This window comes from Protopterus annectens, chromosome 10.part0 (genome assembly GCF_019279795.1).
Source record: "Protopterus annectens isolate FY-2018-M chromosome 10.part0, PAN1.0, whole genome shotgun sequence".
Classification (NCBI taxonomy): Eukaryota; Metazoa; Chordata; order Ceratodontiformes; family Protopteridae; genus Protopterus; species Protopterus annectens.
Genome location: NC_056744.1, coordinates 112,157,014 through 112,184,669, shown reverse-complemented (window position 1 = coordinate 112,184,669; position 27,656 = coordinate 112,157,014).

The following is a 27,656-nucleotide window of genomic DNA, read 5'->3' as shown; positions in this document are numbered from 1 at the left end:
ACTGTGTGCATGCATACCAACACACTATACGAACACACCTAGTGCAACCGCATACCTACACACACCACATCACCATGCCCAGTTCACCTCATTACACCCCGCACTCACACACACGGTGTCAAATGTATGGCCCACCCTTGGCCTCTGGCAAACCAACAACACACCCTGTGCATATGATGTTACCTGTGCCACATCCCTGTCATCTATAACATCAATGTAGGGACAGGCTAATATGGTTCTGATGCACATGGTGACTGTTCTACAGTGTGCCAAAGTACTGCAGTGTAACATGAAGTCAGGGTCAGGTAGTGTAGCCATCCAGCAATGATGCAGTATAGCTGTTAGAAACACTGGTTGATTGTGGTCTCCATAATGTTATCCATTTGTGTTGTAGGCATACATTTGTCAGTAGGAGAATGGTCTGCAGTCATATTCCACAAGGGGTATGGCACTGTGGTGACACCATGGCTGTGACATTTCTGGGGTACAGTTGAACATGTCACAGGTTTGTATAACAGTTATTGTGTGCCACATGGACAGGTGACCCGCTGGGAATGTGTATAATCTGCAACCTGATGTAGACCAGGCCTCCCAACCATTCCAAATTACTCATTTGTTACTGAGTTTTGGGGTCCCAGTAATGGAGTGCCACGATTCCCGAGTGGCACACCTTCATTTTTGATTTTTTTTTCAATCTAATTTTTAGATTTCGCACTTTTGGAGCTGACGTCATCACATAAGCGATGACATCAGCTCCATCAGCCTGTCAGAATTAAGCTCAGATGTGCACATCTGTTTGAATACTGGGAAGAGGACTGCCAAAGGAGTTGTGTCTGGCGGGCTTGCTAGTATCAACGCAGGATTTGCTGGTTTTATTTATGAACGAATGTCATAACTGTTAATAGATTTATTTGGACGAACGTGGTCTGTGCAGAACAGATTCTAAGGTACCTAATAGACAGAGAGAGAGAGAGAGAGTGTGTGTGTGTGTATGCGTGTGTGTGTGTGTCTGTGTGTGTGTGGGTGTGTGTGTGTGTGTGTGTGTGTGTGTGTGTGTGTGTGTGACACACCTTGAATATCTGCAGCTCTAGTGACATTCTTAAATAAATTACCAGTAATTGATTAACTGTGTGGCCAACATTAGCAAGCCAGTCAGAATATTGTTATAGTATCAACATGTCATTCTGCACGCTGTATGTGGCTGAGCTGGTAAAACTTCCTTCTGAATACTAGAGCTTTGGGTGTGGGAACTGGGTATAGAACATAAGTTAATGTGGTTATAGTTACTGGTAAGATAAGCCCTGTTTTTTTAGGTATTTTTGTAGGCATTGCTTCAACATTATTTTTGAGATTGAGCTTTTTGTCTTGTTGCATTTTCCCTTGGACATTGGAGTGATTTAATGATGCTAATAGTTAAATGTGTGAACGTACATTTTTGTCTGAAAATTGCAAGCAGTCAACCATTGCAAATCATTATAAACTGTTCTCTGAAATGTCTAAACAATGTATAAAGGAGGTTGTATGATTGCTGAAGCTATTATGAATTAAGTACAAGGAACAGTTTTATACCTGGTAAGATCTTTGAAATGACTTTATTTTATCAATGGTAGCAAAGACATGCACAATATTTTGAATGGTAGCTACCCTTAGCATTTTCTGTACTGGAACATTTTCCCAGCTGTAGTGTAGTTCATTGCATTTTAGGTCATTGTGCAATAGACTCAGTTAAAGGTTTCCAGAATGACATCTTGTAACTAACTCATTGTTTAGTTAACTGTTAACTCTGGGGCATAAGCAGACCATGGAGCGAATTTACTTTAAATTTCTCTTGGCCAGAAAGAAAAGTATTAGCTATTAACCTGACATGTAGTTTTCGTTATCATTTTCTATGTCGTATCATTTTTACTAGAAAAAAGCATTATTTTTCTGTGGTTAGCTACAATTTCAAATGCAATAGCACTGTTTTGGGTCAAAGTCTAATAGCCAAAGTCCATGTCTCTGCAACAGTTTATTTTATTTTTATTTATTTATTTATTTGTGTCTGCGTGTGTTTCAATTGTTAGGCCTGGAAACATAGATCTAAATGCATTTGAAATAGCCATGTTTCCTAACTAGAAGGCGCATTGTATTATAATTGCTTCTCAAGAAGTATATTGCAGTGCTTCTTAAAAAAAGTTTGCTAATGTATCAATATCATATTGGGAATCAAACATATGCCCCTGCTTGTTTAAAGTATGCATTTCCTTAATTATTGTATTATAAAATTCTTGAATTTTAATGTTCTTTTTTGCCTTTTTCATTATTATAGATTGATTATATTTTGGCACTGTGTTGTTAATATTTCAAAACTGCACTGACATATTGCATGCATCTGTAATACTTCATTTTGTCTATGTCTGTGCCATTCTAGCAGCTTGATAGTGCTTAAACAGGATTATGTCTATACATCCAGTAAGAAACAATCGATATAAAGGAGGACTCAGAACAGTCAGAAGGTAAATGTTTGTGGCACTCTTCAAGAAAGGACAAACAAGATCTTGCATATCAAAACTTCCTAAATAAATAATGGAAGTTATGCAACTGTAAGGAAATCTAACAAAAATAAAACTCACAGACTGTGGCAGACTATCTTATTATTCATATAGATTCATTTGCATTGGAGGGATGCTTAATTAGGTTGTCTTTTTTTCTGACTTGGGAGCATAATCATGGTACTCCGTGAGCCCCGTGTTTTTTTTATAATTCAAAAAAAAATCTGCATCCTTTCATTGCAGTACTGCACCTTATCCAGACAATGAGTAACCTGCACACATGATCTCAACCTGCTCTGTAACATCAGCAGGACTTGATGGTTTGTGTCCCAGAGACTCCCCCATCTGTAGAATAGACTCCCCCTCTATGTCAAGCAGAGTATTTCCTTCATTTTATTGTGGTTGTTATAACTTGGGGACTGATTTCTCAGATCTAGCTCTGTTGAAACTGTCTTGTGTGTGTGTCTGAAGCTCTGCACTAGTTGTTAAACTGCACTGAAATTCCTTTAAGTGTTAATTAGCTTGGGGGGTTTTCTGATAACTTTAAAACCTGTGTTGGTTACATCTCTGGTAATCATTTTAAGTAGAGTTGCTGCTACTGAGATTTGTCTGCATACATCAACTGGACATAAGCTGATTTAAGTATATTTCCTTCATTTTATTGTGGTTGTTATAACTTGGGGACTGATTTCTCAGATCTAGCTCTGTTGAAACTGTCTTGTGTGTGTGTCTGAAGCTCTGCACTAGTTGTTAAACTGCACTGAAATTCCTTTAAGTGTTAATTAGCTTGGGGGTTTTCTGATAACTTTAAAACCTGTGTTGGTTACATCTCTGGTAATCATTTTAAGTAGAGTTGCTGCTACTGAGATTTGTCTGCATACATCAACTGGACATAAGCTGATTTAAGTATATTTCCTTCATTTTATTGTGGTTGTTATAACTTGGGGACTGATTTCTCAGATCTAGCTCTGTTGAAACTGTCTTGTGTGTGTGTCTGAAGCTCTGCACTAGTTGTTAAACTGCACTGAAATTCCTTTAAGTGTTAATTAGCTTGGGGGTTTTCTGATAACTTTAAAACCTGTGTTGGTTACATCTCTGGTAATCATTTTAAGTAGAGTTGCTGCTACTGAGATTTGTCTGCATACATCAACTGGACATAAGCTGATTTAAGTATATTTCCTTCATTTTATTGTGGTTGTTATAACTTGGGGACTGATTTCTCAGATCTAGCTCTGTTGAAACTGTCTTGTGTGTGTGTCTGAAGCTCTGCACTAGTTGTTAAACTGCACTGAAATTCCTTTAAGTGTTAATTAGCTTGGGGGTTTTCTGATAACTTTAAAACCTGTGTTGGTTACATCTCTGGTAATCATTTTAAGTAGAGTTGCTGCTACTGAGATTTGTCTGCATACATCAACTGGACATAAGCTGATTTAAGTATATTTCCTTCATTTTATTGTGGTTGTTATAACTTGGGGACTGATTTCTCAGATCTAGCTCTGTTGAAACTGTCTTGTGTGTGTGTCTGAAGCTCTGCACTAGTTGTTAAACTGCACTGAAATTCCTTTAAGTGTTAATTAGCTTGGGGGGTTTTCTGATAACTTTAAAACCTGTGTTGGTTACATCTCTGGTAATCATTTTAAGTAGAGTTGCTGCTACTGAGATTTGTCTGCATACATCAACTGGACATAAGCTGATTTAAGTATATTTCCTTCATTTTATTGTGGTTGTTATAACTTGGGGACTGATTTCTCAGATCTAGCTCTGTTGAAACTGTCTTGTGTGTGTGTCTGAAGCTCTGCACTAGTTGTTAAACTGCACTGAAATTCCTTTAAGTGTTAATTAGCTTGGGGAATTTTCTGATAACTTTAAAACCTGTGTTGGTTACATCTCTGGTAATCATTTTAAGTAGAGTTGCTGCTACTGAGATTTGTCTGCATACATCAACTGGACATAAGCTGATTTAAGTATATTTCCTTCATTTTATTGTGGTTGTTATAACTTGGGGACTGATTTCTCAGATCTAGCTCTGTTGAAACTGTCTTGTGTGTGTGTCTGAAGCTCTGCACTAGTTGTTAAACTGCACTGAAATTCCTTTAAGTGTTAATTAGCTTGGGGGTTTTCTGATAACTTTAAAACCTGTGTTGGTTACATCTCTGGTAATCATTTTAAGTAGAGTTGCTGCTACTGAGATTTGTCTGCATACATCAACTGGACATAAGCTGATTTAAGTATATTTCCTTCATTTTATTGTGGTTGTTATAACTTGGGGACTGATTTCTCAGATCTAGCTCTGTTGAAACTGTCTTGTGTGTGTGTCTGAAGCTCTGCACTAGTTGTTAAACTGCACTGAAATTCCTTTAAGTGTTAATTAGCTTGGGGGTTTTCTGATAACTTTAAAACCTGTGTTGGTTACATCTCTGGTAATCATTTTAAGTAGAGTTGCTGCTACTGAGATTTGTCTGCATACATCAACTGGACATAAGCTGATTTAAGTATATTTCCTTCATTTTATTGTGGTTGTTATAACTTGGGGACTGATTTCTCAGATCTAGCTCTGTTGAAACTGTCTTGTGTGTGTGTCTGAAGCTCTGCACTAGTTGTTAAACTGCACTGAAATTCCTTTAAGTGTTAATTAGCTTGGGGGTTTTCTGATAACTTTAAAACCTGTGTTGGTTACATCTCTGGTAATCATTTTAAGTAGAGTTGCTGCTACTGAGATTTGTCTGCATACATCAACTGGACATAAGCTGATTTAAGTATATTTCCTTCATTTTATTGTGGTTGTTATAACTTGGGGACTGATTTCTCAGATCTAGCTCTGTTGAAACTGTCTTGTGTGTGTGTCTGAAGCTCTGCACTAGTTGTTAAACTGCACTGAAATTCCTTTAAGTGTTAATTAGCTTGGGGGTTTTCTGATAACTTTAAAACCTGTGTTGGTTACATCTCTGGTAATCATTTTAAGTAGAGTTGCTGCTACTGAGATTTGTCTGCATACATCAACTGGACATAAGCTGATTTAAGTATATTTCCTTCATTTTATTGTGGTTGTTATAACTTGGGGACTGATTTCTCAGATCTAGCTCTGTTGAAACTGTCTTGTGTGTGTGTCTGAAGCTCTGCACTAGTTGTTAAACTGCACTGAAATTCCTTTAAGTGTTAATTAGCTTGGGGGTTTTCTGATAACTTTAAAACCTGTGTTGGTTACATCTCTGGTAATCATTTTAAGTAGAGTTGCTGCTACTGAGATTTGTCTGCATACATCAACTGGACATAAGCTGATTTAAGTATATTTCCTTCATTTTATTGTGGTTGTTATAACTTGGGGACTGATTTCTCAGATCTAGCTCTGTTGAAACTGTCTTGTGTGTGTGTCTGAAGCTCTGCACTAGTTGTTAAACTGCACTGAAATTCCTTTAAGTGTTAATTAGCTTGCGGGGTTTTCTGATAACTTTAAAACCTGTGTTGGTTACATCTCTGGTAATCATTTTAAGTAGAGTTGCTGCTACTGAGATTTGTCTGCATACATCAACTGGACATAAGCTGATTTAAGTATATTTCCTTCATTTTATTGTGGTTGTTATAACTTGGGGACTGATTTCTCAGATCTAGCTCTGTTGAAACTGTCTTCCCCACCCCCTCCCTGTTCTTGGATGTAGTTTAAATTTGGTGGCTTTTGCAGTGCCCGCCCCACTGTAGATTTGATCTAGGACACTCCCCCAGTCCCTTCTCTTTACCGCATTCTCTCTAATAAACCCTTTCTGCACTTGCTTTTAGTCCTTTTTAATTTAATTACATTTTTTCATACTGTGTGTGGACTAATATTGCTACATACTCAAGTGTGCCAGCTTGCACTGCATGTGAATTGTTTTTATAGCATTTACTGTCTGTTTTTTCCCTTGTCTCTGTAAAAAAAAACAAAAAATTCTCTTGTTTTCCTGCCTTACTGAACTAGAGTAGTCCAGTTTCAGAGTTGCTGATCCCTGGGCTTTGTTTTTAGTTCCTGTTACTGATCCATTGCCTTATTAGGAAGGAGGGAAGTTTCTTTGCTTACCAGTGGGAGTGGGAAGCACTGAGCAGCCTTTCTGTCCGATTTGGTGAAGTTTCAGCCAGAAACTAGTAGTCCATTGGTCGTTTTGGGCCAATTCCTAGCTCCTTTCAGCCCCTGCTATAAAACACGCTAAACACGCGTTTTCCAGCTTGTACCAACTCAGCACAGATCCTCGTGGTGGCCTGCAGAGTGATCCAAGCAGCAGAGAGCTAAAAGAGTGACTTTCTACCAGATATAAGTATTTTTTGTGGCTTTCCCACTGTTATTTAAGCTAGCGACTGCATTTCGCCTGTTTTACTGCTACTTTAAGTGATTTCTGCATTTTACACTGTTTATTGCACTTTAAGTTACTAATTGTTGCAAATTGTTTCTGTAGGCTACACACTAAAGTGCGCTAGCCGATTTACAGCATTTATAGCATTTACTGTTTTTTTCCTTGTCTCTGTAATAAAACAAAAAAAAAAATCTCTTGTTTTCCTGCCTTACTGAACTAGAGTAGTCCAGTTTCAGAGTTGCTGATCCCTGGGCTTTGTTTTTAGTTCCTGTTACTGATTCATTGCCTTATTAGGGAGGAGGGAAGTTTCTTTGCTTACCAGTGGGAGTGGGAAGCACTGAGCAGCCTTTCTGTCCGATTTGGTGAAGTTTCAGCCAGAAACTAGTAGTCCATTGGTTGTTTTGGGCCAATTCCTAGCTCCTTTCAGCCCCCTGCTATAAAACACGCTAAACACGCGTTTTCCAGCTTGTACCAACTCAGCACAGATCCTCGTGGTGGCCTGCAGGGTGATCCAAGCAGCAGAGAGCTAAAAGAGTGACTTTCTACCAGATATAAGTATTTTTTGTGGCTTTCCCACTGTTATTTAAGCTAGCAACTGCATTTCGCCTGTTTTATTGCTACTTTAAGTGATTTCTGCATTTTACACTGTTTATTGCACTTTAAGTTACTAATTGTTGCAAATTGTTTCTGTAGGCTACACACTAAAGTGCGCTAGCCGATTTACAGCAATTACTGTCTGTTTTTTTCCTTGTCTCTGTAATAAAACAAAAAAATCTCTTGTTTTCCCGCCTTACTGAACTAGAGTAGTCCAGTTTCAGAGTTGCTGATCCCTGGGCTTTGTTTTTAGTTCCTGTTACTGATCCATTGCCTTATTAGGAAGGAGGGAAGTTTCTTTGCTTACCAGTGGGAGTGGGAAGCACTGAGCGGCCTTTTTGTCTGATTTGGTGAAGTTTCAGCCAGAAACTAGTAGTCCATTGGTCGTTTTGGGCCAATTCCTAGCTCCCTTCAGCGCCTGCTATAAACCACGCTAACGCTGTAAGCTGGATTGAAGGAGTTACCACTGTTGCACACAAGAGCAGCGGCGGTTAAACAAGGTTAAACTATTTGGGCCATCTAAATTCCACTCTTCCAATTTTCCCTTAAAACTACCTTCCTCGAGCTGTACTGCTGATCTAACCAGCATATCCTATAACTGAAAAGTTCATCTCTACTTGATTCCCAAGTAGACTATTCTCTATCTGTAAAGCCTAGCACTTACTCCTACAGTACTTGCACCTTGATAAAGCACTCTTATTATAGATAGTACCCCACCAGCCTAAAACCCACTTCCCCCGGAGTCCTTTGAAAGTCTCTTTATCTACTACTTCTAGTATGTCGAGGGATCAGTTGCTAGTGTCCTCTCCAGCTCAACTGGTGAACCTGGGAATATTGAGGCAATGTTACAACTGCCTCATGTACACAGACAATCCTCTCCTTCTCCCACAAAACACAAATACATGCGAGAGATGCAACTATACGGCCAAACTGGAGGCTGAGCTCTCTCAACATAGGACTGGCAAGACCAGACAGGAGGAGAAGGTAACCACACACAATACATACCCAGTCACACATGGTACCATCACAACTTCAAATCATACACATACTCACACAAAGACATACTCGGAGGCTCTGATCAAAAATTTACCAAAACAGCAGAGGCCACCAAAGCAGACACCCAAACAACTACCACCTCATGACCCAACACATGCAACACATAGACCACACTGTCAGAGTGTCAAACAGTCACAGCCCTTAAGGCCAAACAAAATGCCAGACACACTTGTCATTGGTGATTCCATAGTCAGACACACTGACGTCCCGCTCACCAGACTGAGTAAAGAGAAGGTCACAGTAAGCTGCCTGTCAGGCGCTAGAATCCGCCACATAACGCAAGCACTCAGGTCTCTCAACAGCAGGTACAAACGACTCAGTCATTGTCCACGCTGGTGTCAACGACCTGAGGCGCACCTCCTTGGACTACATGAAAAGGGACATCGAGGAGCTCTCTGATTATGTAGCCCAGGCAGGTATGACCCTGACCTTGAGCAGTATCCTACCTTCACCTAGAATGATGCCACAATACAGTGATAAGATGATCAGCTTTAATAATTGGCTTAAATTCTGGTGTCATTCAAAGGGGATCAATGTCTGTCTGCCTGGGATGACATGCTGGACAAGCCACGCTGCTTCGCAAGGGACGGCTTGCACCTGTCACCCTGGGCTTCGGATATTGGCAAAGGCTCTTGCCACCCCATAGTGCCTTTTTAGGCAAGGCTCAAATTCTAAACCTACCACCCTAGAACACCAAAAGGAAAAAACTAAGGGTAATGCTGCTCAATGCCAGAAGTCTCAATCTCAAGATGCACGCACTTTTCGAGGCCCTTCTCAATATGGAGAACATCGATGTCTGTGCTGTGACAGAAACCTGGTTCAAGGCTCCTGAGAGCACCCCAGCACTAACAGGTTTCACCTCATATCATGCGTTCCGCCCCAAAATCCGGACAACACCAAGAAAGGAGGGTGTCCATATTCATAAAGGACACCCACACCTCAAGGTTGGTGGCAACGCATGATGCATCGGAGACCATCCAGGTGCAATTAACCATAGGCAAGACTGCTCTGCAATTTGTAGCATGTTACAGGCCACCCTCTCAAACTCAGGAACCTCACATGGCCTTCCTGAAAACATTGGAGGGGATAAATGTATCTCCAAACACCATCATACTAGGTGACTTTAACTACCCTAATATAGACTGGGAACACTACTCAAGCCCGAACACTCTAACCCAAAGATTCCTGGAGTTCATAAACTCAAATGCCATGGAACAACTAGTCACCATCCCCACAAGAGGAGAAAACATACTTGATCTCATCATCACGAACATGGGATCAAAATGTTCAACACCGGAAGTATACCCCTCACTGGTGAGATCAGATCATAAACTAATCTCGCTGGAGGTCCTCATCCCGCCCCCACCTGAAACAAAAAGACCACAGTGAAAAACTTCTCAAAAGCCGATTTCACACTTCTAAAAACTAGTGTGGTCTCCTTTAAGGCCCCTGAGCCAGTGGTAAACATTACTCAAACCGCTGAATCACTTACAAATGCCTTCTACCAGCACCTACAGGACTGCATGGATCAGGCAATCCCAAACAAAACTAAGACTCTCTGTACCAAAGGCAAGCGTCCAGTCTGGTGGACCCCAGCCATAAACAAGCTCTACAACAAAAGGAGGAAGCTACTACAAGATAGAGCAAAATCCTTGAAAGGTAAGACACCTTTGATCATTATAAGTAAAAACTAAGAGCTCTCATAAAATCATCCAAGGCAAATTTTGAGAGAAAAATCGCCAAGGACTCTAAAGAGAATCATAAGGCCTTCTTTAGCTATGTTAGAAACCTAGGAGGAAACTCCCAGATATGCTCAGAATTAGTTCAAAATGATGTGAAAATTACTGAACCTACACACATTGCCAACATACTGGCTGACAGGTTCAGTGCAAACTTCTCCCCTCCCCAAAAGGAGAGATATCTATTCCAGAGGATTGTAGCCCCCAAACATCTCCAACGCCCAGGTGAGAACTGCCCTCACTAAGGCAAAAACACAGCATCCATGGGACCGGATGGTGTCCCCGGCTGTGTGCTTCATGAACTCAATGAGGAATTAAACCCACAGTTAGGACAGCTGTTTAATCTTAGCCTCACCTCAGGATACGTACCCAAGGAGTGGCGCCGGCGACTGTGGTCCCACTTCATAAGGGCGGTGCCTCCACAGACCCTGGAAATTACCGCCCCATTAGCTTGACAAGCCTTATCTGCAAAGCCATGGAGAGGATCATAATGGAACTCATAAATAAAGACATAGGGAACTTGCAGACTTTGGATCCAACTCAGTTTGGCTTTGTCAAAGGCAGATCCTGCCTCTTAAACTTGGTTGACTTTTCGAGACAGTCACCAAGGCCATTGATGAGGAAAGGCAGTCCATACAGCCTACCTCGACCTGGCAAAGGCCTTCGACACAATACCCCACTCAGGTATCATCGAAAAACTCATCAGCTTGAATGTAAACCCATACATCACAAGATGGGTTGCAAACTGGCTAAGTGACAGAACCCACAGGGTCAGAGTTGCTGGAGCCATGTCAGACTCAAAGCCTGTCACAAGTGGTGTCCCACAGGGCTCAGTCCTGGGTCCACTCTTGTTCGGCATCTACTTTTCTGAAGTACAAGCAAACACAGGAGGGTTATGGCTGACAAAGTTTGCAGATGACTGCAAACTGGGCGCCATAGTCGAAAACACATCTGACACAGATATCCTCCAGAAGGGCCTCACAGAAATGGATAACTGGTGCCAGAGCCATGGCCTGAAGTTAAACGCCAAAAAATGCATAGTCATACCCTTTGGGAAAAACAAGGCTACCCCTAGCTACCATATAGGTGGCAATCCACTGAGCACAGAAAAAGTCATCAGAGATCTGGGGACCCAGGTTGACAGTAGCCTTTCGTTTGACACTCATGTTGCTAAAGTAGTTAGGAAAACCTTCTATATCACCCACCTGATCATGAAGGGATTCACATCTAGATCAAGGAAGGTAATCGTTCCCCTGTACTCATCACTTATTAGACCTATGATTGAGTACAATGCCCCGTTCGGAATGTATCTGACCAGACACCTGCTGCAGCTTGAAAGGCCCCAAAAGTTCCTCACCAAAAGGATAAAGGGTCTCAAAAATATGTCTTATGCTGCCCGACTGAAAGAACTCCAGCTCTATTCAGTCTCATACCGCTTGCTCAGAGGTGACCTGTGCCTGACATATAAGGCCATGTCAAACCCAGATTTGATGAATATGCTTCACCTCAAAAAATCTAGATCCCTCAGAACCACAAGGGCGGAGACTTAAACCTTGACACGGTTATAAATAGAACGTGCTGGAGGGACAGATTCATCACCCAGAGACTCCCTATGCTGTGGAACAAAATCCCGGTACATGTGAGGCAGAGCACCTCTCTGGTCTTGTTCAAGAGGAATCTTGACCAATGGATGGGAGATTGCAGATATACCCCAGGGATTACTTCAGCGTCACTGCTTGACAGAGGCACAGCAAAATGATAGGCATAGTTTTTATTCAAACTAAAGGGGTGGCGAAAGCCACATAACTATGGGCTAGGCTTATAAATGCCCTTGGGCAGATAGCCTAGTATGAACCTATGAACCTATGAACCTATGAACCTATCCCTTTTTAAGCGCAATCTGGATAACTGGATGGGAAACAGAAAATACACTCCTGGGATTCCACCTGTGTCCCTGCTGGACTGGGGCATTGGGTGCTGACTTGGCTAAACATGGGTTAAACTCTTAGCTAGGCTTATAAGGGCCTCAGTTCCAATAGCCTAGCAGCTTCCTATGATCCATAAATATACCTTGGGCACTGGGTGGTTTAGAAGCCATGATTCTACCTCTATTTACTTTACAATTATTGAACTGGGTGGAATGGAAAATGGAATATGGTGGATTGTAGAAGTTTGAATAGACTTTTATGATGGAAATATTCTGAATTAGGCAGTTTTGTCAGTACTGATTCATGCATATGTTCAAAACAATAAATTTAAAATGTGCTGTAACAAGTGTGCTGTATTATACAAGGAATATAATTTAACAGTCAAGAAGTGTATCAAAGAACACATGTATGTTTCATATGCAAGGGGCCTATGGTTTGAAAATAGCCCAAAGGTAATCTTTATCTGCCATTGGCCAGAAGATGCATTTTTTTAATATGAGTTTCAATGCTGTTTCAATGAATGTGAGTTTCAAGGGCAGAGAAGTTTTAATGCTAAGTCCATTTTCATTGTGAAACTGTATTGCTTTGTTTAGCAGATGTCTATTGGTGTTTGTGCATTGGGCTGTAAAATGTAAAAATAAAATCCAAATAATCATTGTAGAAGTAAAGCAGTATGCACACATTAGAGTTGATGGTAAATAGGGTGAAATAACCAGGTAATGGGACATTGGAATGACTGCAGGGGGACTCTGGTGCCATATTTTGGTTGTCTGTTCTTCAGTTTGCATTTGAAAGTTGATATCCCACAATTCCATTGGAGTGGGTAGGATTACATAATAATGTATGCAAATGTTATGTTAATCAGCGTACAGATTTCTACCTATTTGTCATGGGGTCATGGGCCTTGTCCAGATTTTTGATGTTTCCAGGTTGAGAGGTATGATGTAGACCCATCCACATACATGCACACTCTTACTTGGCAACACTGGGACTAGACCGCTACCTAGCTATGTGGTGCTACTGAAGTGTGTGGTTTTCATTGCAGACACCACACAGCGTTTAGGGTGAGGTGTGTTCCAGGTTACATGTTACATGCAGAACATCCCCAGACATGTACACTATGCTAATGGGGGATGTAATGGGTGTATATGGACAATACATAGTGTGACATACCTTCATATACACATTAACAGACACTTAACAGGCAGACACATGTTTGAGAGACCTAGGCCTATCGCTGCTAACTTGACTGTGTGTCCAATGTGTTACTGGTAGGCTGCACACAGCACATGCATAACTGGGCTGGATTGTGGTATCAGTTACCTGTATGGTTGATGGTGACAGTGGTAACCATAAAGTGGTACATGGGACATATACTGGGTATACCTTGGTGTAATGACAGTGTACACAGCACCCACATCCCCCAGTGGATATTGTACTCCCTGAAACCTATGATGACACTCTGACATACCCACCATCACACATTGCCCACGACTGCGATACAACCCCTTGTATATCCCAACAGTGGTACTACAGGGATATGCATCCAATGCACATGCCACAGGCATAGTAGGGTGTTGCATTGTCATGCCTCACCTATGGGCAGCAACAACACTATCTGTACTACTGTGTGGCAATGGGTATTGTAATAGGAGTATGTGGCCTCGGAATGCTGTAACCTACAGATATACAGACTTGTACACATACACACAATTGCCAGAACTCAATGGGTATCTCATGCCTATTGACCCATTTGTACAACACTGTTGTGCAGGTACTGCAAGGCTCATGTAGCTGGTGGAGAGAGGAGGATAACAGGGTACATGTAATGTCCCATACAGCAGCAGCCACAACTGACTATGGCAATGGGTGTTGTGGTGGTTGTGAAGGCCCTCATGAAATTCCCAAGTACAGGTGTGCTAACACACAGACTCTGCTATACTCAGTAATGCACATGTACACATGTGTCAGTACTAGGGTGCATCACTGCAGGTGGTTATAGCTGTGTACCTAGCTATTGTCCATGGAGAGATGGGTTGGGTAGGGGATGTGTGTGCAATGGTATCCTGCCACCTGCCATGGGGCAGCAGGCAATGTATTGACAGACACCACTGTGGTGGCACTCAGGGTGAGAGTGATATGCATCAGCCAATCCTCTGGGTGCCTCCTGCACATGGACACTGAGGTGATCAAGTTGACATGTATGCAACACATGGTTAGTGTCTGTGATGGAGACCTGTACCCAAGCATGTTCTGTTGACTGTGGTATTGTAGTGGAGGTACCAGTGGAATGTGGTATGTACAGGGTGTTGTCTCCTATATGTGCCAGTTCTTACACAGCTGGGCAGACATGTCAGTGTCACTCATGCATAGGTTGCCTGTACATATCCCAGCTGGATACCTGCCATCTGCACATCTATACAGGGACTGACAGTCATCAGCTTGGTAAGTAGCTATGCAGTAGGATGAATATGTTGACAGGTAGATGTCTGACAACAATATGTATGCCATAACTACATGTTGGAAGCCCTCACAAACATGTGCTGTACAGACGGTAGTCTACAGTAACATCCCACATGTCGGATCATTATCCAGTAGGGGATATATACTGTGACACAGCTCACACACCAGGGATACAACAGGGAGGCCTCAGAGTCCAGCTATGCCTGCAGGTGTGCCTGTTGTCAGTACTACATTTAGCATTCTACTCTTGCCTGGGGAAGCACTGTCAAAAGTAGTACCACCATGATACACTACATGCCAGTGTGACAGCTCATACCCTGGGCCACTACCCTTGTATGTAACACATTCACATGGATAACAGTACTGTACAGGCCTCATATACTTGTGTGTCCCAGACATAACACTCACACCCCTTGCTACATTAATAACAGCACATAGGCACATGCATTGTACATGGCATTACATACACTTATTACAGATGTCATTACCCTGCTATGTTATCAGTGTGAACTAGTTACCAGGACTAAGCCATGCTTAGCAGGTATCAACATTCTCCAGTATAACATCTAAGCTGATTTGCGCACTGGTAAGCAAAGCCTACACTGTGTAAGCACCGGTATGTTTACCTGTAGCTTAGCACTGCTTAGCTTCGTGCAAACCCATGCAAACATGCTTAAAGCTGCTCAAAACTTCCTTAACCAATCTGTATTCGATAGCCCTTGTTCTGGCCAGCAACAAAATGAACAGCCCTTGCAGGTCTTGAACCCAGGATGCTGTACACTATAGTCACAACACTTAACCACTACACCATGACCACTGTGAAGACAGCTGTTGTTTTTCCAATATATCTGTCAATACACATATTGATTAGTATTGAACAATTGCCTTTACTTCCACAATTGTGTCGTACTTGTTGTTAATATAACCGTTGCATCACATATGTTGTTTAATCATAATGTACACATATAAGATACATACAATGAGATACACCTGGGAAGGTATACACAACCACGATGTTTACATGACAGGAATATGGATATATACATATGTTGATATATGTCTACATGTACATACACATGTATATTCATACATATGTCTGTATACACATCTGTATAATGCATCATATATATGGTCATGTGTAGATCTCTTTGTATATACAGACATATATATACATATATATATATATATATATATATATATGTGTGTGTATAAATAGATATATGTATATATAGATATATATGTCAGTCAAGAGGAGAAGGGTAATACTTGCAACACACCACCAGTCTCACATAGACCTAATTAACCAACACCGGCAAATAACACACATAAATACATGAAAACATACTCGGAGGCTCTAAATAAAAATCTGCAAAAGCAACAGAGACCTCCAAAGCAGGCATCCAAGCAACCTCCACACCCCATCACCAACCATGAAACACATACTTCACATAATCAGTGTGCCATGCAATCACAGCCCTTAACGCAAAATAACATACCCAACACACTAGTAATAGGTGACACTATAGTCAGGCACACTGATGTCCCACTAACTAGACTGGACAAGGAGAAGGTTACAGTTAGCTGCTTTGGGTGCCAGGATCCACCACATAACACAAGCACTCAGTTCACTCCAGAACAAGTACAAATACAACTCTGTCATTGTCCATGTTGGTGTGAATGACCTGAGACGTACCTCCCTGGACTACATGAAAAGAGACATGAAAGAGCTGTCTGATCATGTAGCCTAGGCTGGTACTACCCTGACCCTGAGTCACATCCTGCCCTCACCAAGAATGATGCCACAGTATAAAGAAAAAATTATCAATTTCAACAATTGGCTAAGTTTCTGGTGTCATTCAAAGGGGATCCAGTATCTGTCCACCTGGGATGACATGCTCAACAAGCCACGTTGCTTCACAAGAAATGGCTTGCATCTGTCACCCTTAGGCTTCCAAATACTGCTGAAGGCCCTTGCCACCCCCATAGTGCCTTTTTTAGGCAAGGCTCAAGAGACATACCCACCACCATAAATAGCACAAGTAACCAAAAACTGAGGGTAATGCTACTCAACGCCAGAAGTCTAAACCTCAAAATGCATGCACTCAAGGCACTCCTCAGCATGGAGAACATTGACATCTGTGCAGTAACAGAAAGCTGGTTTAAGGCAACTGAGAGCACCCTAGTACAACCAAGCTATAACTCATACCATACCTTTTGGCCACAGAACCAGGACCGAAACACAAAAGGCGGGGGTGTATCCATAATCATCAAGGACACCCACACCTCCAGGTTAGTGGTGCAGCACAATGCATCAGAGATCATCCATGTGCAACTAACAACAGGCAAAACTGCAATCCAAATTGTAGCTTGCTACAGATCACCCACCATGGCCCAGTACCCCCATTCCGCATTTCTGGAGACACTGGGAAATATGAAGATCCTACCAAACACCCTAATACTGGGTGATATCAATTACCCAAGCATAAACTGGGAGAACTACTCAAGTACTAACTCCCTTGCCCAATGCTTCCTAGAATTTATAAACTCGAATGCCCTGGATCAACTGGTCAGCACTCCCACCAGAGGGAACAACATATTGGACCTGGTCATCACCAGTGTGGGCAACCTGTGTTCCACACCAGAGGTCAACCCCTCACTGGTTAGATCAGACCATAGACTAATCACTCTGGATATCCACATTCCTCCCCCACCCCCAATCAAGGAAACCACCATGAAAAACTTTTCAAAAGCAAACTTCACGTTACTTAAGACAGAGGTGGAAAGGTTCACAGCCCCCATGCTAAAGGACAATGCTGTCCAAGCTGCTGAAACCTTTACAAAGGCACTCTATGAGCATCTGTAGGAATGCATGGATCGTGCTGTCCCAAGTAAAACCAAGACTCACTCCTCCAAGAAAAGGAAACCAGTCTGGTGGACCCCTGCCATAAACAAGCTATACAACAGAAGGAGGAAACAAGTACGGAAAAGAGTAAAATTCCAAGAAGGAAACACATCCCTGATCAGTATCAGCAAGAAACTATGATCCCTCATTAAATCATCCAAGGCTAGTTTCGAAAGAAAAATTGCCAGTGACTCCAAAGATAACCACAAAGCATTCTTTAACTATGTCAAGAATTTAAGTGGAAACTCTCAGATCTGCTCTGAGTTAGTGCTGAATGGCACAAAATACACTGAACTGACTGATATTGCCAACATTCTGGCAGACAGGTTTAGTGCAAACATCACCCCCTCTCACCCCCTAAAGGGCCCATAACCATACCAGAAGAATGTAGGGCCCCATCAATCACTGACACACAGGTTAAAACAGCCCTATCCAAAGCCAAAAACACAGCTTCAATGGGACCGGACGGTGTCCCAGGCTGTGTGTTACAAGAGCTCCAAAATGAACTAACCCCTTCACCTAAACACACTGTTCAAACTCAGCCTCTCTACAGGCTATGTACCCACAGATTGGCACACAGCAACAGTTATACCGCTCCACAAAGGTGGAGCCACAACGGACCCTGGGAACTATTGCCCTATAAGGCTGACTAGCCTGTTCTGCAAGGCTATGGAATGTATCATCATGCAACTCATTAACAGAGACATTGGGGACTTCCAAACCTTGGACCCTACCCAGTTTGGCTTTGTTAAGGGTGGATCATGCCTCCTAAATCTGGTGGACTTCTTTGAGATGGTTACCAAGGCATTAGATGAGGAAAAGGAGGTCCACACAGCCTACCTAGACCTCGCAAAGGCTTTTGACACCATTCTCCATTCTAGTATTATAAACAAGCTCACCAGCTTGAACATAAACCCCTACATCACGAGATGGGTTGCCAAATGGCTCATGGATAGACCCCACATGGTGAGAGTTGCAGGCTCTATGTCCAGCTCTAAACCAGTTACAAGTGGCGTCCCCCAGGGCTCAGTCCTAGGACCCCTCCTGTTTGGTATATACCTCTCAGAGGTACAGGCAAGCATAGGAGGACTATGGCTGACCAACTTTGCAGACGACTGCAAACTAGGGGCCATAATTGATTCTCCAGCTGATACAGACACCCTCCAGATGGGTCTCACTGAGATGGATACCTGGTGTCAAAATAATGGCCTTAAGCTAAATGATAAAAAGTGCATAGTCATCCCCTGTGGAAAAAACAAAGTATCTGCGAACTACCACATAGGTGGTAGTCCCCTAAATACAGAAAATGTAATAAGGGATCTGGGGACCTAAGTAGATAGTAATCTCTCCTTTGATAATCATATTGCCAAGGTGATTAGAAAATCCTTCTATGTGGCCCACCTAATCACAAAAGGTTTGCATTGAGATCAAAAGAGGTCATTTTGCCCCTCTACTCATCACTCATCAGACCCATCATAGAGTACAATGCCCCATTTGGGATGTACCATGCAAGACATCTGCAACAGCTGGAAAGACCACATAAGTACCTCACCAAGAGGATCACTGGCCTCAAACAGATGCCTTATGCAGCTCGACTGAAGAAACTCCAGCTGTACTCGGTTGCATACCACCTGCTCAGAGGTGATGTCTGCCTGACATACAAGGCCATGTCCAACCCAGAATTGATGGACATGCTCCACCTAAAGAAAACCTTATCCCCTCGAGCCACACGCTCTAGGGATCTAAACCTCACCACAACAAATAATAGGACGTGCTGGAGGGATAGATTCCTGTCCCAGAGACTTGTGCCTCTCTACTCATCACTCATTAGACCCATCATAGAATACAACACGCCATTTGGGATGTACCTTACAAAACACCTTAAACAGTTGGAAAGACCACAAAAGTACCTCACCAAGAGGATTACTGGCCTCAAACAGGTGCCCTATGCAGCCTGACTAAAGAAACTCCAGCTGTACTTGGTTGCATACCGCTTACACAGAGGTGATCTCTGCCTGACATACAAGGCCATGTCCAATCCAGAAGTGATGGACATGCTCCACCTAAAAAAAAAAAAACAAATCCCGGAGAGGGTAATTATATGTACATGTATGTCCACCATATGTCCAGAACATGGAGTGGAGTCCTACCTCAGCCCCAATAGTCCCAACCTCTTAGTGCAAGGGGACATCAGGTATGCATTGCAGGTATATATATAGACTGTTGCTACTGTAATAGAGGTTATCTTAACAGACATGTTGTGTGTGGGAGGTCACATCTGCTTTTAACATGTGCTCCATTGGCTACTGACAGACATCCTAAGGACATCATAGTACAATATCACTGCTAGAACAGTAATGATTCTGTGGACTACAGCAGAGTTATGGCCAATAAATGTGGACAGTCTGACACACTCTGGTCAGTCCAGAGTTATACACAGAACCCCCTTAGTGCAAGACATGTGGACCAAGCCTGACAATGTGATTGTTAACAGCCATGTAGATGGGTATATCATGTAAATACTGGAATACATATGCCCACATAGTTTATGCATTCACACACTCCTGTCTGTCCTGACACATAATAACCACTGGTGCAGAAGTCACATGGCCTCATACTATCCACTAGTTAGTGACATACATCTGTACAGCATCCCACTGCTTTGACAGAAATACATGACAGTTATGGTGGCCCGGCAGCAGTGCATCTGGAAAATATCTGGACATAACATCACACTGGGTAAGTACACTAAGCTGCTAGGCATGTAACAGAGCACTGTGCAAACTGCATGCAGACTGCCACAACACTGGCCTACATTTCATATGAGCGAATACACATGCACCTGCAAATATAGCAGGCTCTACAGGCATGTCACAGCACAGAGTAACAGACACCTGTGTGAAAATGCATACCCACAACCAATGTGAACACAGCCACAGCCACAAATGGTAAGCTAGCTTAATATTATAGTATATGGACTGTCTGATCAACACCATCCTCATATGTGCCACTAACACACTAACCCAACATATACTGGACCACTTCACAGTGTGGTCCAATGCTTGTCTGTGGTATGGGACATGTGTGTGTTTGGCCCTACAAACATGTAAGCCAATAGGGTACCATACACTGGAGCAGCATGTAACATCAGATAGAACAGGACCAAGAACAATGACATCTACCACAGTCTGTACACAGGCCATGGTACATATGAGCAATACACACACTGTCGACAATCACCATAAGTACACAGACCTCAGTACTGTACACACAACCACAGAATGCCCAGGTTATGTCCTCAAATATAACCCTTACTATACATAACATGTGTAGCAGTCTGATATCTCATTGGCTTTTTATCAGATATGATGTCAATAAATAATGGTGTACAGAACATATGCACCTCTTACTGCATGACATATATACAAAGGCTCACAGAGTTGTGGCTGGAGGCACAAACACAGGGCCAATATTGACATATTGCTGTGATAAACTCATACATTTACTGTTGTAACAGGGTTTGTTGTGACATATGTCCTATGAAGGATATGAAGTCAGCAACTCTCATGGCTGTCACCATGTACTGACTGCAATCCTCACACTATGCTTCTGCAGTTCTCAGATAGGTTTTCTGTGAGTAACAGAAGAAACAAAAGGCACAACACTCTGCCCAGTCTGCAGATAACCTTACAGATGGGGGTTTCCTCAAAAGCATAACACTGTCATGACAGGTATTAAAATATGTAGACCACCCATATCCACACACACCCTGTTAAACTGACATTACTCCAAATGCAGAGTAGCAGCACTTACATTCTGTAGTCATGTCAGGCACATCCCCCTCCTGTGTGTTGGCCTGTTTCCACAGTGTATGTTGTGAGAGGTAAATCCCAAACCCATCTGTGATGCTGTTTGCCAAATACCAGATCTAGGTCCTGCTCACAGTGAATGAAAAGGCCCGACACCAACATGATGTTCCTAGATATTGGAGTGTGTTTCCATGCAACTGGTTATGGGGATGTTACCACAGCTGTTCCACATGCAATTAGCTAGAGGAGGGCTGCAATTCGTGCAGAGGCCATCAGCTGATGATGAGCATCACTTACAAAACACAAGCTTGTGCCTAAGCAAAGCAGGTGTTGTTCTCCACATCCACCAGAGAAGGAGTGAGAGAGTCAGACAGAGACAAAGTAAGTCAGGGAGGGGGTGGGAGAGTAAAACCTAAGCATGTTTGTGTCACACACCTACCAGTACAGGGTTTCAAACCCCTGACTGACTATGTATTGCTATCACATGTCTATGCAGTTATTGCATGCACCACATAGCTTACATGTTGATAAGCTGACCAAACGTATATGTGATGGTGAGTGATATCTGCAACAGTGATATGGTAACGATATGACAGGTGTAGTACACATGCCTGTCCACATGAGCAGGTGTTAGCATCAAGACAGCCACACTTTCTCAGGGACTCACACACATTGACACACTTGGCAGGGTTAGGAATACACTTCCTAACTAATGAGTTTGCCACAATACAGTAATGTGCAGATATCACATGCACCACAGCGGTTATCTGGAGGTTATATGGGCAAAGGGTATGTGAAGGTGTCTGACATCAGACAGCATGCTTCTGTATGCCAATGGGGGTTGTAGTGAATGTGAATGTGGTCGAAAGCATCATACATCACACACACACACACAGACACAGACACAGGGTGCCAGTACTGACATGCATGCATACATTGCTTCATCAGTGTGTAGTGGTTGACTGTGCCAGAAGGCTATACAAGGCTAGGTGAAGGGTACACCTTGGCATCAGGCCACATGATAATGGTCTGCAGTGTGGCTCAGGGGTGTAATGTCTGTATTGGCCCCCACAGGTGGGTATTGTATTCACCATCCAGTTACCTTGGTAACTATTGTGTGTGGCCATTGCCGTGCAATGCTTGACATGTATGTGTTCTTTACTCCATGACATGGACACTGTCTGGGATGTGCACAAGTCCCACATGCATGTACAGTGACATGTATAACTGTACCTGGGGTGTCTGGCCCATGTTGTGTACACAGATTGTCATCAGCAGATGTGCCAGTCCTGGCCTCATGTGGCAGGAACTGGTAATGGACAGCAGGTTGACCCTGCACCTACATTGTTAGCATGATACAGGTATCCCCTGGTGTCAGTGGCATCTGTCCATACAGGGCTTGTGTTTAAAGCATGGTATGTCCTTTGTGGGTGACATTTGGTGCCACTACAGGTGTTGCAGGTGTCCAGTGGGAAACATAGGGAAGGCACACTGTCTGCATGCATGTGCCTATTGTACTGATGGACAGAGTGCCATGCCCTCTGTAGTCCACTGCAATCACACCATGGTTACTATCTGTGGGCAATATGCAGGGTACTACCAACATAGCTGTTATTGCGTAGGCAAGTGTGTTTGTGTATGAGACATGGGTTAATAGTGTTATTTGGGTAATACAAAGGTTGCTAAAATGGTTCACCAGGCCTTGATGTCACATGTAGGGGTATGGATTGACATCCTAGCCTCTCACCTATTTCACATCTGTTATCCTTATAAGGTGGATATTGTGACATATAATAGGCCCACCATATAAGAAATTTGCAAAACCCGCTCCCCAATGAGTCCAGTTGTTACACACTCACAGCCACCTCCACACAGGTTACGAATGACAAACACAGACACACACACTTGCCATGTCTGGGATTAGAACTCCTACCTAACTAGTTTATTACACTACAGCAATACGCAGTTATAGAATGTGTCATGGAGATTACTGGAGTACTCCTTCCCCAAAGGTGTATTTCACTGGGAATGACATCAGCAGGCTTACAAAAGAAGGTCAATTGAGGTTGTAGTGACTGTGAATGGCCCCAAAAGCATTGCATCCTACACAAAGGAACACACACACACAAACATCCACACTTGCCATGTGTCAGAATAGAATCCCTACCAAAGTACTATACCACACTACAGCATTACACTGTTATATGATATACCATGGAGACTACTGGGCTACTCCTTTCCCGAAGGTGTACTTTCTGTGAATGACATCAACAGGCTTGCCAAAGTAGGGCATTTGAATTGTAGTGAGTATGACTAGCCTAAAAAGCATTGGCCCCTACACAGGCAAAGAAACACACACACAAACCTACACACTTGCCATGCGTCGGACTAGAACCCCTACCAAAGTACAATATCACACTACAGCATTACGCTGTTATAGGATGCACCACAGAGATTACTGGGATACTCCTTTCCAAAAGGTGTATTTCACTGGGAATGACATTGGCAGGCTTGCCAAAGGAGTGCAATGGAGGTTGTAGTGACTGTGAATGGCCTCAAAAGCATTGCAGCCTACTCAGACAAAGAAACACACACACAAACATCTGCACTTGCCATGTCTGGGAATAGAACACCTGCAAAACTACTTTAGCACACTATAGCATTACACTGTTATAGGATGCACCATGGTGATTACTGGGCTCCTCCTTTGTTAAAGGTGTATTTCAAAGTGAATGACATCAGCAGCCTTGCCAAGGTAGGGCATTTGAATTGTAATGAGTGTGACTAGCCTAAAAAGCATTGCTCCCTGCATAGACAGTTATGTCTGGGATTAGAACTCCTACCTAGCTAGTTTATCACACTATAGCATTACACAGTTATAGGACATGCCACAGAGATTACTGGGCTACTCTTTTTCCAAAGGTGTATTTCAAAGTGAATGACATCAACAGCCTTGCCAAAGTAGAGCATTTGAATTGTAGTGAGTGTGACTAGCCTAAAAAGTATTGCTCCCTACACAGACACACCCTTGCCATGACTGGGATTAGAACTCCTACCTAACTAGTTTATCACACTACAGCATTACTGAGCTTTAGGATGCGCCATGAAGATTACTGGGCTACTCTTTTCCCAAAGGTGTATTTCAAAGTGAATAAAATAAGCAGCCTTACCAAAATAGGGCATTTGAATTGTAGTGTGTGTGATTAGCCTAAAAAGCATTGCTCCCTACACAGACACAAACACACACAGTTGCTTTGCCTAGGATTAGATCTCCTACCTAACTAGTTTATCGGACTACAGCATTACACAGTTATGGGATGCATCATGGAGATTACTGGGCTACTCTTTTACCAAAGGTGTATTTCAAAGTGAATGACATCAGCAGCCTTGCCAAAGTAGGCCATTTGAATTGTAGTGAGTGTGACTAGCTTAAAAAAGCATTGCTCCCTACACAGGCACAGACACGCACACAGTTACCATGTCTGGGATTAGAACTCCTACCTAACTAGTTTATCACACTACAGCATTACACAGTTATAGGACACACTACGGGAATTACTGAGATACTCCTTTCTCAAAGGTGCATTTCAAAGTGAATGACATCAGCAGCCTTCCCAAGTAGGGCATTTGAATTGTAGTGAGTGTGACTAGCCTAAAAAGCCTAGCTCCCAACACAGACACACACACACAAACAGTTACCATGTCTGGGATTACAACTCCTACCCAACTAGTTTATCACACTACAGCATTACACAATTATAGGATGTGCCCTGGAGATTATTGGGCTACTTCTTTCCCAGAGGTGTATTTCAAAGTTAATGACATCAGCAGCCTTGCCAAAGTAGGACATTTGAATTGTAGTGAGTGTGACTAGCCTAAAAAGCATTGCTCCCTACACAGACACACACTTGCCATGACTGGGATTAGAACACCTACCTAACTAGTTTATCACACTACAGCATTACACAGTTATAGAATGCACTACGGAGATGACTGGGATACTCCTTTCCCAAAAGTGTATTTCAAAGTGAATGATATCAGCAGGCTTGTCATAGTAGGGCTATGGGGAGGGCAGTGTGTGTGCATGAGCCATAACCCATTCATCTAGAGGTAGACACACCACACTCAGGCACACACAGGTTTATATTCTACAGGTACATGTATACAGCTGCTAGATGACTACTGCCTTGTGCAGTCATGTTGCACAGCTAGCACTTGTACCACAGAGTCTGTAATGCTGAGGGATACCAGTAGCTAATGTCTACAGTGAGTGACATTTACATATCATGTGATTGTAGCCATTTGGTTGTGTGGGACAGGCCTCATGATGGAAGGCTCGTTGCCACTGTCATTCTCTTCCACACATCTATGTATGTGTACTTTTGGCATATTATAATGTGTTGTCCTTGGATATATGTGTGCATTCCTATCCAATGTGTGTGCAAAGCATGACTGGTGCATACTGTCAGATATGTATGGTCTACTGTTGTTGGCAGACATGGGCTTCATTTGTTTAAGTGTGTGAGCATGCCCAGTATGACCTTTCAGTATGTTGTCTGACATTGCCTATATTTCTCTGTGTGTATGAGCATGCCCAGTATGCCTTTCTGTACTGAATGTGTGGATCCATTCCAGGTAGTTTGTACCCCAGTGCAGACCTTTGTGTTCTACACCTACAGGTAGCAAACTGTTTCTGCAGGTTATCTGTACATCAGTTGGCAATATGGGGTCACATTGTGCAAGGGATAGTGTATACTGTAGGTGATTGTGTCTGTGCTGCCTCTGATACACGGTACTGGTGTTAGCAGAGATATTCAGATGTGTACTGTTATACACTGCAATGGTTTATGTCCTCAAGTACTGTCAGGTAGACAGTTCTGCTCACAGTGATGTCCTGGGGAGCACAGGGTGAATGCAGCTGAGTTCAGTATTGTGGTCAAATCCCTACATATTCATGGAAAGTTAAGTCATTCTGGAGGGGGAGCTGCAGACACTTGCTGCTGGGTCTGTGTATCCAGTTCAGCACCTTGTTACAGTTCTGGCAGAGGATCCCATACCTGTACATCTATCGACATGACAGTATGGCCTTATATTGCTGTGGCAATACCTCACAGCTGTACAGATTCACACAGGTTACCCAGAGGCAGGGGTCATAAGTCAGGACATTACCCCTATTGTGGTATACTGGCAGGTTTGTAGTCACCCATTTTTGTGTTTGCAACCAGGGATAGTATGTGCACATGGCTGTGTGTAGGACCTTGCAAATTCCATGCTGCCCATGCTCCCAACCCGCCTATTATTCCATCCTCTTCCATACATTATGCATACATTCTCTGATACTTTCCCTAAGGATATCACCACATCACAGGTGTGTGTTAGAGTTAGTCCACAATTCATGCTGTGGGACATGGTGGTCATGTAACTGTGGTTTGTCCACATGGCCTTGCATATGGCTTATGTGGAGTGAGTTATGTTGTTATTTGGGTGTCCAGGACATAACATACATTGGCAGTATGGGTGGGATACAGGCCTTTTGCAGAGGCCTGTAGGCCATTTGGTGGTGATGCAGGCCAGCTGTAGTAGGCCATTGCATTCTGTCAGTCCTACAGTCCCAGACTGCCATATAGTTTATTCCCCTGGGGTGACAGGGTAGGTGTGCTAGGTGTTCATGCCAATACTTTCTATCAGTATTGATCAGGTGGTGTGGATGTTGGCAGGGTGCTACTTACAGCTAGGAATACACCTGCATGGGACACCTGCACTGCATGCTGCATTCTTTCGCTATTGCCATACACAGGTGAGGGTCATATTGTACCCATTCCCAACAGCAGGGATAAGACTGGAGAGGTACATGTGAGTGGTGTTTGGGTGAGCTGGGTGCATGTGTGCTATGGACACTACTTGCATTTGACTCACAGATATGCATGGGGCATTCCATTTATGCTGGCTTGTGCAGGAACATCAGTCATTTCCCAATACATCAGTCTTATCACCTTTGTGATCTGCAAGTGTTATGCCAGATGACATCGGTATTCCCTACTACAAGCCCAGATAATGTGATGCATACCTGTATGTACAATTCCAAGGGTGTGTCCATTTCACAGTTACACATTATATACTGTATGTCTAGGGTACTTTCCCCTGTGTACTGCTTGTATATCTAGCCCAACAGTCATGCCATGTCCATCTTTCAGATTGTGGCACATATTACCACCATACATATACAATGGCTTACTGCTAGTGTGTGTTATACTGGAGGGAATTGTCTTTGGCACTGCAGTTGTGAGGACTTGGCCCTGTCATCGGCAGTAG